The following is a 9184-nucleotide window of genomic DNA, read 5'->3' on the forward strand; positions in this document are numbered from 1 at the left end:
TGGAAGAAGTACATGTACCTATCAGAGATATTCAACACACCAAGGCTAGTTATTTTATCCTGCACAGAGCCCCAGACAGTAGCTCCACAGTGTCCCATCCATTATACATGTACTGTGAATCAGCTGAAAATGGTCTTACAAATTCTTTTGTAGCGTTAATATCAGGGCCTACTGAACAGAGATATCACAAACACTACAGCAAGTCATCTTATCCTGTATACGGGGTCCCATAGGTTACAGTAGCAAAACACTCAAGAAATTTGCAAAAGAAGCATACGTCTGTATAGTGCACAACTAAGATGACCATATTACGAAAACCAGTCATTTCATCTTGTACTGGGCCCAGGTTACAATAGCCATACAGTGCCCCTCCCCCACATAATTATTATGACATCATTTAGCTGAAAAGAGTCATAGTTGTTTTTCTTTTACAATCGAAGTAGGCCTTAGTTAACATCATAGATACCCAAAACATCAAAGCCAGTTAGGTTTTCCCAGCCAATTTCGCACTTTTGTTGGTTCATTTGATAGAAGGTTCGAATTCGTAAAATGGGTATTCAAATTGGCTGGTACCCTACGTTCATTAAAATTCGCCTTGACTTGCCGAAAAGGGTATTTCAGCCATTAAATTTTGCGAAAGACAGTCAAATTCCAAACGTGTTCATTCAAATTCAAATCATGCTATTTCTTTGTTTCAGATCATTTTAACATGTCTTTCTATGTGTGTTTTCGTTTCATCTATGAATTACTGTTATAAAGCAGTAAACGTATCACATTTCTTATCTAATATAACTGGATTTGGTTGTTCTGTAACCAGACTGGTAACGCTCCTTCTCTTTCATGTACATGTCGTTATAGGCCTATACGTGTACCAGTAATGCAGATTAACTTCATTTTTTACAGTCATGACAGCACAATAGATACAGACGTATATCTCTAGAAGACATAGAAAGAATTATTTAAAAAAAAACATTTGAGGATCATAACCTTGACTTCTTGGAACTGGCCGACCGCTCGTAATAAAGCGCTCGTAACGGCCAGATAATTTGTGGCTTCTTACTTCTTTGGATTCAAAAAGCACGTTAAAAAAATGGTGTCAAAGTCTCTTTTAAAGAATACGAAAACATGAAATGCTATGATGCTTACAAAACAATAACTACGATGAAAGAAAATAAGGAAAGAGGCCAAGCATGAACATATCTGTTTAATTGACTGCAGAACATGTTGAATTAGATGGCCAGAAATCAATTTGAATGAACGAGCGCAGCATGTAATCACGTGACTATATCACTATGAATTTATGAATGAACGGATATTGTAGTGGAATGGTACTTGTCTTATATATGGATTTCAGTTGAAAAAGTGTTATTTAGAATAAGGTTAGAGGTAATGTGAATGCTTCAAAATAAATTTGAATGAAGAGATTAATATGACATTGAACTACCATGTCATCTAGGCGAAATTTTTGCTAAATTTAATTCAACATTAAAGAATTCGATTAAAAGAGGTGCGATATTGGCCCGGATGCAGGGCCCTTGACAGGTATAGCCCCAAGGTATTCCCACCCCATATGAATTAAGTGTTTTTAGGTGAAAAGAGTCATGTATGCCTATTTTCCTTGGCAGCTAGTGGAATTAACAGCTGAGATACGTAAAACACAAACCTATCCAGTTAAGGGGCCCCCAGCCAGTAGCTGGAAAGTGCTCCCGTATTATTTTATTCTAAGTGAAAAGAATCACTGCTATAATTTCTTTTGCAATGGAAGTAGTACTCAACGAGGTATCAAAAACACCGAAACCAGTTATATAGCTGTACGAGGCCCCACAGAGTGTTCCTAAAGTGTCCCCACATGTAATTCCACTATCAAGATCTGCATCCCGATCTATTCAATCTGTCAGATCGGGAGAGAGCGGCAAAAGTGTACGGGGACCGGGAGCATCGTAGCAGCAGCGTTTGGGTGATGGGGTTGGATCTCGCAATTTTACAGATCGGGAAGAAATTTTGAACTGGTTCAAAATTTCTTCCTCATCTCCCCATCAAGATTGACCTATTTTGAATCGTAGCTCAAACGGGGAGAGAGCAGTGACAGTGTAAATACCGCGGGATGAGCGTAACAATTCCAGGTTTTTCTGACCGTAGTAACAGCGGCACAAGAACGGGAAAAATAGTCTAAACTAGACACCGACGACATGGTCCCGCTGCTGCTTTCTTGATCAAAGCACGACCTTCCCGCTTTAACGACGCTCTCACTAAGCCCCCGTCACACTGGAGCGGATCGAGCCAACGAATGCCCATCGGATCCGAAAATTTGGACATACGCTCACATCCGTTGCTCGTCGTTCGTGACCCGCTTGACGTTCGTTGTTCGCAGAGATTCGCAGACATGTCCAAAATCTTGAGCGGATCGGGCGATGACGAACGGAATGACAATCCGCTCTGTGTTCGCTTAGCATCCGCTGATTGAAAGTTTTGGTCACTCTGCATTCGTTTCTCATTCGTCCGCCGTTCGTCCAAATTCGCCCAGCAAATGTGCACAGCAACACACGTTAATCAAACGTAGATAAAAAAATAGATATTCATATATAGCACATAATAATGATAATGATAGTTATAATGATAAGAAAAAAAAGGTCTTATTTGCCCAGGGTAGCCTCTTCAGTGTTGTCACTGCTCTACCAGAGGGCCCTGCCATTATTATTACCCTAGCGTTGCCAGGTACCCATTTATACACCTGGGTCGAGCAGGACATCGTATGGGTAAAAAAATCTTGTCCAAGGATGTAAGCACTAGGCGGGATTCGAACCCGGGTCCTCGGTTCGGGAGTCGGATCCACTATGCCACAGCCCCCCCCCCCCCCCCCACATGACATTTCATTATACGTATTCTGACATTAAGTAATAAGAGAACATTATTCTAAACCACTGCTATAAAAGTCAACCTGTAGTAAATGGGAATCTCTGAATGGAAATTGGGAATTGTGAAAGTTCGACTCCAGTTGGAGGCACCAGACGCAATGGAGGATGTTGGACTACCAACATCATCGTCACGTGATCATCAGAAGGAAGTACACTTTTAGGGGAATCTTGAATGAGTGACATCAGGAGTTTGTTTGATAGATACTTTATTTTCTGCAAATCAATATACATAAGTTACATAATCATGAAAATGCAGGAAATATACAAAGTAAATTCAACGCAAAGTCGTTTGACTTGCATAAACCACGATACATATTAGGTACATAATCATGAACATGTAGGACATAATTCGTCGGCGTTTTCACGAACCGACGCTATTTCGATTTTGGTCAAAATTTTCAAAATCGAGATATTGGTACCAAATGAAAGTGCTTTCAAAACTCTACCAAATCCCAAAATTTTAGATCACAAAATTAATTATTCTTAATTTTATCAAAGAAAGAAAAAAACGACGGTACTCGAAATATCGAGAAATTGAGAAAAAGGGGTTTCACGAACCGACGCAGTAAAGATACGCCGGTTCGTGAAACCCGAATTGCGAGGGTGAAGAGCAATGCGGGTTTTACGAACCGTCGCAGTTGCATTATTTTGAGCTTTGTTCAACTTACTGGCCTAGAATTAGGTTTTGGCCCTAATCCAGATCTCAGAGTGAGAACCAAACCATCTGAAAGATGACTGACGACCTAAGCCAGCCCACTGTCCACGAGTGAAGTGAATGGTAAGCTATAATCCTATTAAAATCATGCTCAAAATAACAGTTTCAGTTGGACTACCATAACCATTAATTGCGGTAGAGTGTAGTCCCATGTATTCAATCGCGTGATGCTTATGAAGCCTAGTCTGTAAACGCCATCCAATTTCAAATTAGATCCCAAATCATATTATTTATAGTTTCTTTTCAACTTATGTCGTTACTTCTGAGACTACTGAGTACTGTAGTCGTAACGTCTGTGTGCAAGACATGCAAGATGTCAAAGTCTCGAAGACACTCATGGCTATGCCTTGACTTGAGTTGAAAATGAAATCATGAGATTGACAAAGTAGGCCTACTAAACTAAAAAAAAAGTAAAAAGTCTAAAAGTAAAACTCAAAGGAAGAGTAAAGAATAAAGTTAGACATGTTAGACTTTAACTTTCAAGTTTAACTATTAAGTCTAAGTTAAGACTTTACTTGTAATGCCAGTTACTAAAACTAAGATCAGCTGAAGTCTAAGACCAAGTCAAATTAACACAGAGTCTATAGTCTAGCTCTAGATCTACATCTAGACTAGTGGTAATAGTAGGTAGAGTCCACCCATTTTTTCCCCCAATTTTTACTTGTCCATTCCTGAAAAAGTTACTGGTCAGTGTCCAACAGTGATTTTTCCTGGTCAGGGACCGTCAGACCAGTGCCAGTGTGCAGCGTTGCTGTAGATGTCATCTATGACAATATGTGGTCTAGTGATACTACCTAAACACTACGAGTAGTACTCTACAGGTTAGGTGGCTTTCCTGTACAGTGCAGTGTTATAGTATACTTGTGAATTCAGCCCTAGTACCGTACTGTGTGTAGATATGTGACATTATGTCTAACGTTAGTTCGAGTGGAGTACCTTTGAAGCACAGCGGTGGGGCTTTTTTTCCCTAAAACTTGTGAATGCGGCCCAACCAAATGGCGTTTACATATTCACGCGTGATTGATAGTGATACAGTAGCGCTGTCGATTTCCACAGCATCCATACATAATCTTTTGTCCTTTCTTCTTTCCTTTTTTCCCTTTGTTCTTTCACCCTTTTTATTCTTGGAATCGAAGGACTTCTAAGAAATGTCCCTCGACTGATTTAACCAGGACTCTTGAGTCCTGGTAAACCTAACCTAACCGAGTAACCGTTAACATTTGTTAGGCCTAACATAACAGTAACACTGACTTAGCCCTGTATTGACTTTGTCTTTGGCCGACTTACTGAGATGGCGAGTCTAACTCTTTAACGTTAGTCTAAACGTAGTCGTTAGATCTGTCAGTGTCAGTGTCACCGGTTATTGTATATGGTGCCATCTCTAACGTACGTTAACAAGTTGATGTTAGTTATCTATGTCAACTTACTGAGTCAGTAATAGTGGTACTGTCATCCTGTTGGATATCGCCGCAATATCATCCGTGACGTGTTAATTTCGTGTCACAAAGACAAAAGTTGCCTAGATCTAATAGTATTAGATGTCTAGATCTAGATGTAGTCTAGATCTATAATATAAATTTTGTGAACCACTGGTAACTTAAAAGTGAAAGGTCTAGACTTCACTTAGTCTATAATTAGACCAGACATTCATGAGGCAAAGGCCTATTTAGTAGATCTATTCTTATTCTATTTTAACGTCAATTCCTACTAACTCGCCACGTGTTATTCCTAAGGCCAAGGACTTCCGGGTTAGTGATTTTTTTTTTCTCATAAATACCAAACAGCAGACGTGTTTCATTTGCATTCTTGTGCAGACTTCATGAAAATATGTGCAGTATCAAAGAAATATGATGCACATGACAATGCCAGTGTTTTATAGGTGAATGGTTAATACCTTTAAAAGCTGAATGATAATGTAGAGTCTAGGTCTAATTAAGATGTTACAGTCTCTGATAAGAAACAGGTTTGATTGTCATAGACTGTTTCCCAAATGCAGGTACATGTAGTAATATTCAGCTATTTCAATGCAATGCCTTGTTTACAAATACATGTAGATTTATATTCATGTGAATGATAATTCAATTTCTACATGAGACATACCAAGTGCTAAACATAATATCTTGCATCAGTAAAATGTGTAAATGAAGAGACAATTTGAATATGCATCAAATACGAACAGCAGCATTTTTTGACATTCTTTGATCCTGCATAGGCCTACCATTTTGTTTTATGTTTAATATAAATAGAGCAAAATAATTTCAACTTCAGTTTTGTTGGCTGATTTTTTTTTCTTCTCAAAATTAAAGTTGTATCTTGTGCCATGATGTTTGATTTTAATCAAAAGTTCTTAATTTCTTTCTTTTCTTTCAGATGACTGGTGCCATGTAGTAGCGAAGAACTGGACTGTCTCAGAAAAGAAAAGGAAAAGTACAGGGTCGTGTACATCACCAACGGATGTGAATACAATGGTAATGTAGAGTCTAGGTCTAATTAAGATGTTAAAGTCTCTGATAATAAACAAGTTTGATTGTCGTAGACTCTTTCCCAAATGCAATTAGTAATATTCAGCTTTTTCAAAGCAATGCCTTGTTTACAAGGACATGCAGATTTATTCATGTGAATAATAGTTTAAATTCTACATGAGACTTACTAAGTGCTAGACATAATATCTTGCATCATTAAAATATGTAAAAGGCGAGACAATTTGAATACGCATCAAAAACAGCAGTATCTTTTTGACATTCTTTGATCCTGTATACCGTTTTGTTTTATGTTTAATATAAATAGAGCAAAATAATTTCAACTACAGTTTAGTTGGCTGATTTCTTTTTCTCAAAATGAAAGTTGTATCTTGTATCATGATGTTTGATTTTAATTGAAAGTTCTTAATTTCTGTCTTTTCTTTCAGATGACTGATGCCATGCAGTAGCGAAGAGCTGGACTGTTTCAGAGAAGAAGAAAAAAGTACAGCATCGTGCTGATCATCAAGGAATGTGAATACAATGGCTTAGGAAAGAAGACAATCTACAGATAGGATAGAAGGGAGAAATTGGGATGAAGGGCGACAACATAAGGACGGTATATCTACAGTGAAATGTGATTGTAAAGTGGAAACATGAAAGGAGATCCTAAGATTGAAGGTGAAAACAAGGCATTCCATTCTGTGATGTCGTAATTACAATTTTGCTACACTTTAATAACACTACAGAGAGACATTTATATCAAGGAAAGCTTCATGTGGATATGGAATGTTAGATTTTTTTAAGTGTTCATTGGTATGTATTTCATGATAATAAATCTTGAAGGTTTTGTGTGGTAATCATAACCTTGTGATAAATCTTGATAGATTTCAAAGTGCACATTGGCAATATTTAGATGATGCTGTAATCAGATTAAGTTCTATTCTCCTTTATTCTTTTATTTATTATTTTGTTGTCTTCAACCCACTTTGAATGTGTCACGTATGATTCTTATAAACATGGGAACATGCACTCCATGTAAATGATAGGACTTATAACAAATTGACATAATTATTCAACCATCACTAGACAGTTCTGTTATAAGATGTTCTTTATCTAACTAAAATTGTAAATTATGATACGTGTATGTTCCCATGCAAACTCACAACAAAATACAGAAATTTGATTTCTTTTAATAATAATTCATTATGTCTCTAAATTTACAATTAAAGAAAGTGATTGCAATAAGGATGTCAAACATCGTATATTAAAATAATAGATTATTCATTTGTCTCCATCCGTAGTAACGCACGCAACTGCAGTGTGCAGTTTGTAGGCTGCTGTGAAAAAAAAAAAAATCACAGGCAGCCCAAGCAGGATTCGAACCACGACCTCTGGATTACTAGACCAGCGTCATAACCACTAGACCACCGGAGTGCCCTGGCGCTACCTTTACACATGAATAATTAAGTATAGAAGGGCTTGGGGGCGCTTCGAAGTTTACTGCTCTTATTAAATATGTACATGTCATTTGCAACTCAACTAAAGATGATTAAACACACTGAAATTCTTACTTTAAATGATATTCATAATCTGTTTTTTTTTTTTCTTTAATAGCTTGGGATGTACACTTTATACACTGTATCGGTCTACATTTCGCCTACAATATGGAATTCTTTACTTCGAGACGTTTGTTTTTAACAAACAAAAAATTAAGAGTCCTTTAAAGGTGCTGTAAAACAGTGGTGTTTGTTTGTTTGTTTGTTTTTTGGTTGGGGGGGGGGGGAGGAGGGGAGTCAAATTAGCCTTGGCCCCTCTCCGCCGTCTTTTTTTTTCCCTTTAGCTGCATATTTTTTAGTCATCACATGAAAATTCGTCTGCATCCACCCCGTAGTTTTGCTGATGACCTTTCTTTTTAATTATTTTAGCCACACACAATTTTGGCTGAATTTCCCCAACCCTCTTGTGAATTTGCTAGTACATGTACTAAAACACATTCTCAGAATGTGTTTATAGTACTGGTGGATTAAGGATTCACAGGGAGGGGGGGGGTCGGCCAAAATTTCTCTTTTCTCATATGTAACAAGCCTTCGGGGCGAAAGGCTGATATTATGGGCTTTCTACTCACATTTTTAGATGCTAATTATTGGTTAACATGAGCATGATCATTTATGTTGTGATTAATTTGTTTCCTTATATATGTATGACTTCTATTAGAGACTTAATTGGCTTGGCACTCCTTACATCGACCTATTTTAGACACCCATTTCCCTCTCTCTCTCGTGCTTTTTCTCTACTGTCCTGTGAATAGTGTAACTACATGTACATGCAGTACCTCTTCTCTTTTGTATGATATACATCAAGTTTTTATCTGAGCATATGGGTGTTGCAGCACTCTCAAGCTTCATGCATATGCAGCAACATCTTTGTGTGGTCATATACATACATGTAGTTATGCTTGATATATTAATTTGAGAATGTTATTCTTTCTCTTGTATATGTTCCGTCCGCACTCTATAGATGTAAATGTACGATGTAAGATTTGGTGTGCATGTTCGAACTGTGTTCCTCTTTTTGTGAACACACAAGAACTGATATAATAATGAACTTGAATTACACATATTCTTGAATCTTGATTCCATCTCCATTTGCCATTAGATATGTATTGATTTATGGAGCTCTTCCACAATTGTTATCCTTCCCATTGTCATTACTCATCTCTGAATAATTCAAATTTGATATTCTATTGAGGACCTATGTTTCTTCGATTACATAATGTACCTCTTCAATATATTGCTGCAAAAGGCATAATAAAACATGACCATTATTATATATTTAAAATGAAGCTTGAAATTCTGATAGTGTCGATATTCATGTATTTTTAGGAGTTTATCAGTTTCGAAGAGTGCATGCAGGATGAGTTTATGTTTTTATATGATCAGGTGCAGCTATCATAGAATCTGTTGAGCAGGAAAGAGAAAGATGGAAAATGAGGAATTATGAGTGAATTCGCATGCGAGCCAAATGACAATAATGACACTGATAAAAATTGTGACAAAGTAAATGTCACAAATATGTGGAATAATAAGAAATAA

At 37.2% G+C, this 9184-nt stretch overlaps 1 long non-coding RNA gene across 1 annotated transcript; it reads left to right on the forward strand.

Annotated features, from left to right (window-relative positions):
- The first annotated feature begins 3651 nt into the window (after window positions 1-3651).
- Window positions 3652-6861, forward strand: LOC139739887 (uncharacterized). The gene is made up of 3 exons (XR_011711532.1): window positions 3652-3693; window positions 6001-6098; window positions 6539-6861. It is a non-coding gene; the product is annotated as an uncharacterized lncRNA (long non-coding RNA).
- The last annotated feature ends 2323 nt before the right edge of the window (window positions 6862-9184 follow it).

This window comes from Diadema antillarum, unplaced genomic scaffold, assembly GCF_040938485.1.
Source record: "Diadema antillarum isolate AM-2024a unplaced genomic scaffold, OU_Dant_1.0 seq00000821_RagTag, whole genome shotgun sequence".
Taxonomy (NCBI): domain Eukaryota; kingdom Metazoa; phylum Echinodermata; class Echinoidea; order Diadematoida; family Diadematidae; genus Diadema; species Diadema antillarum.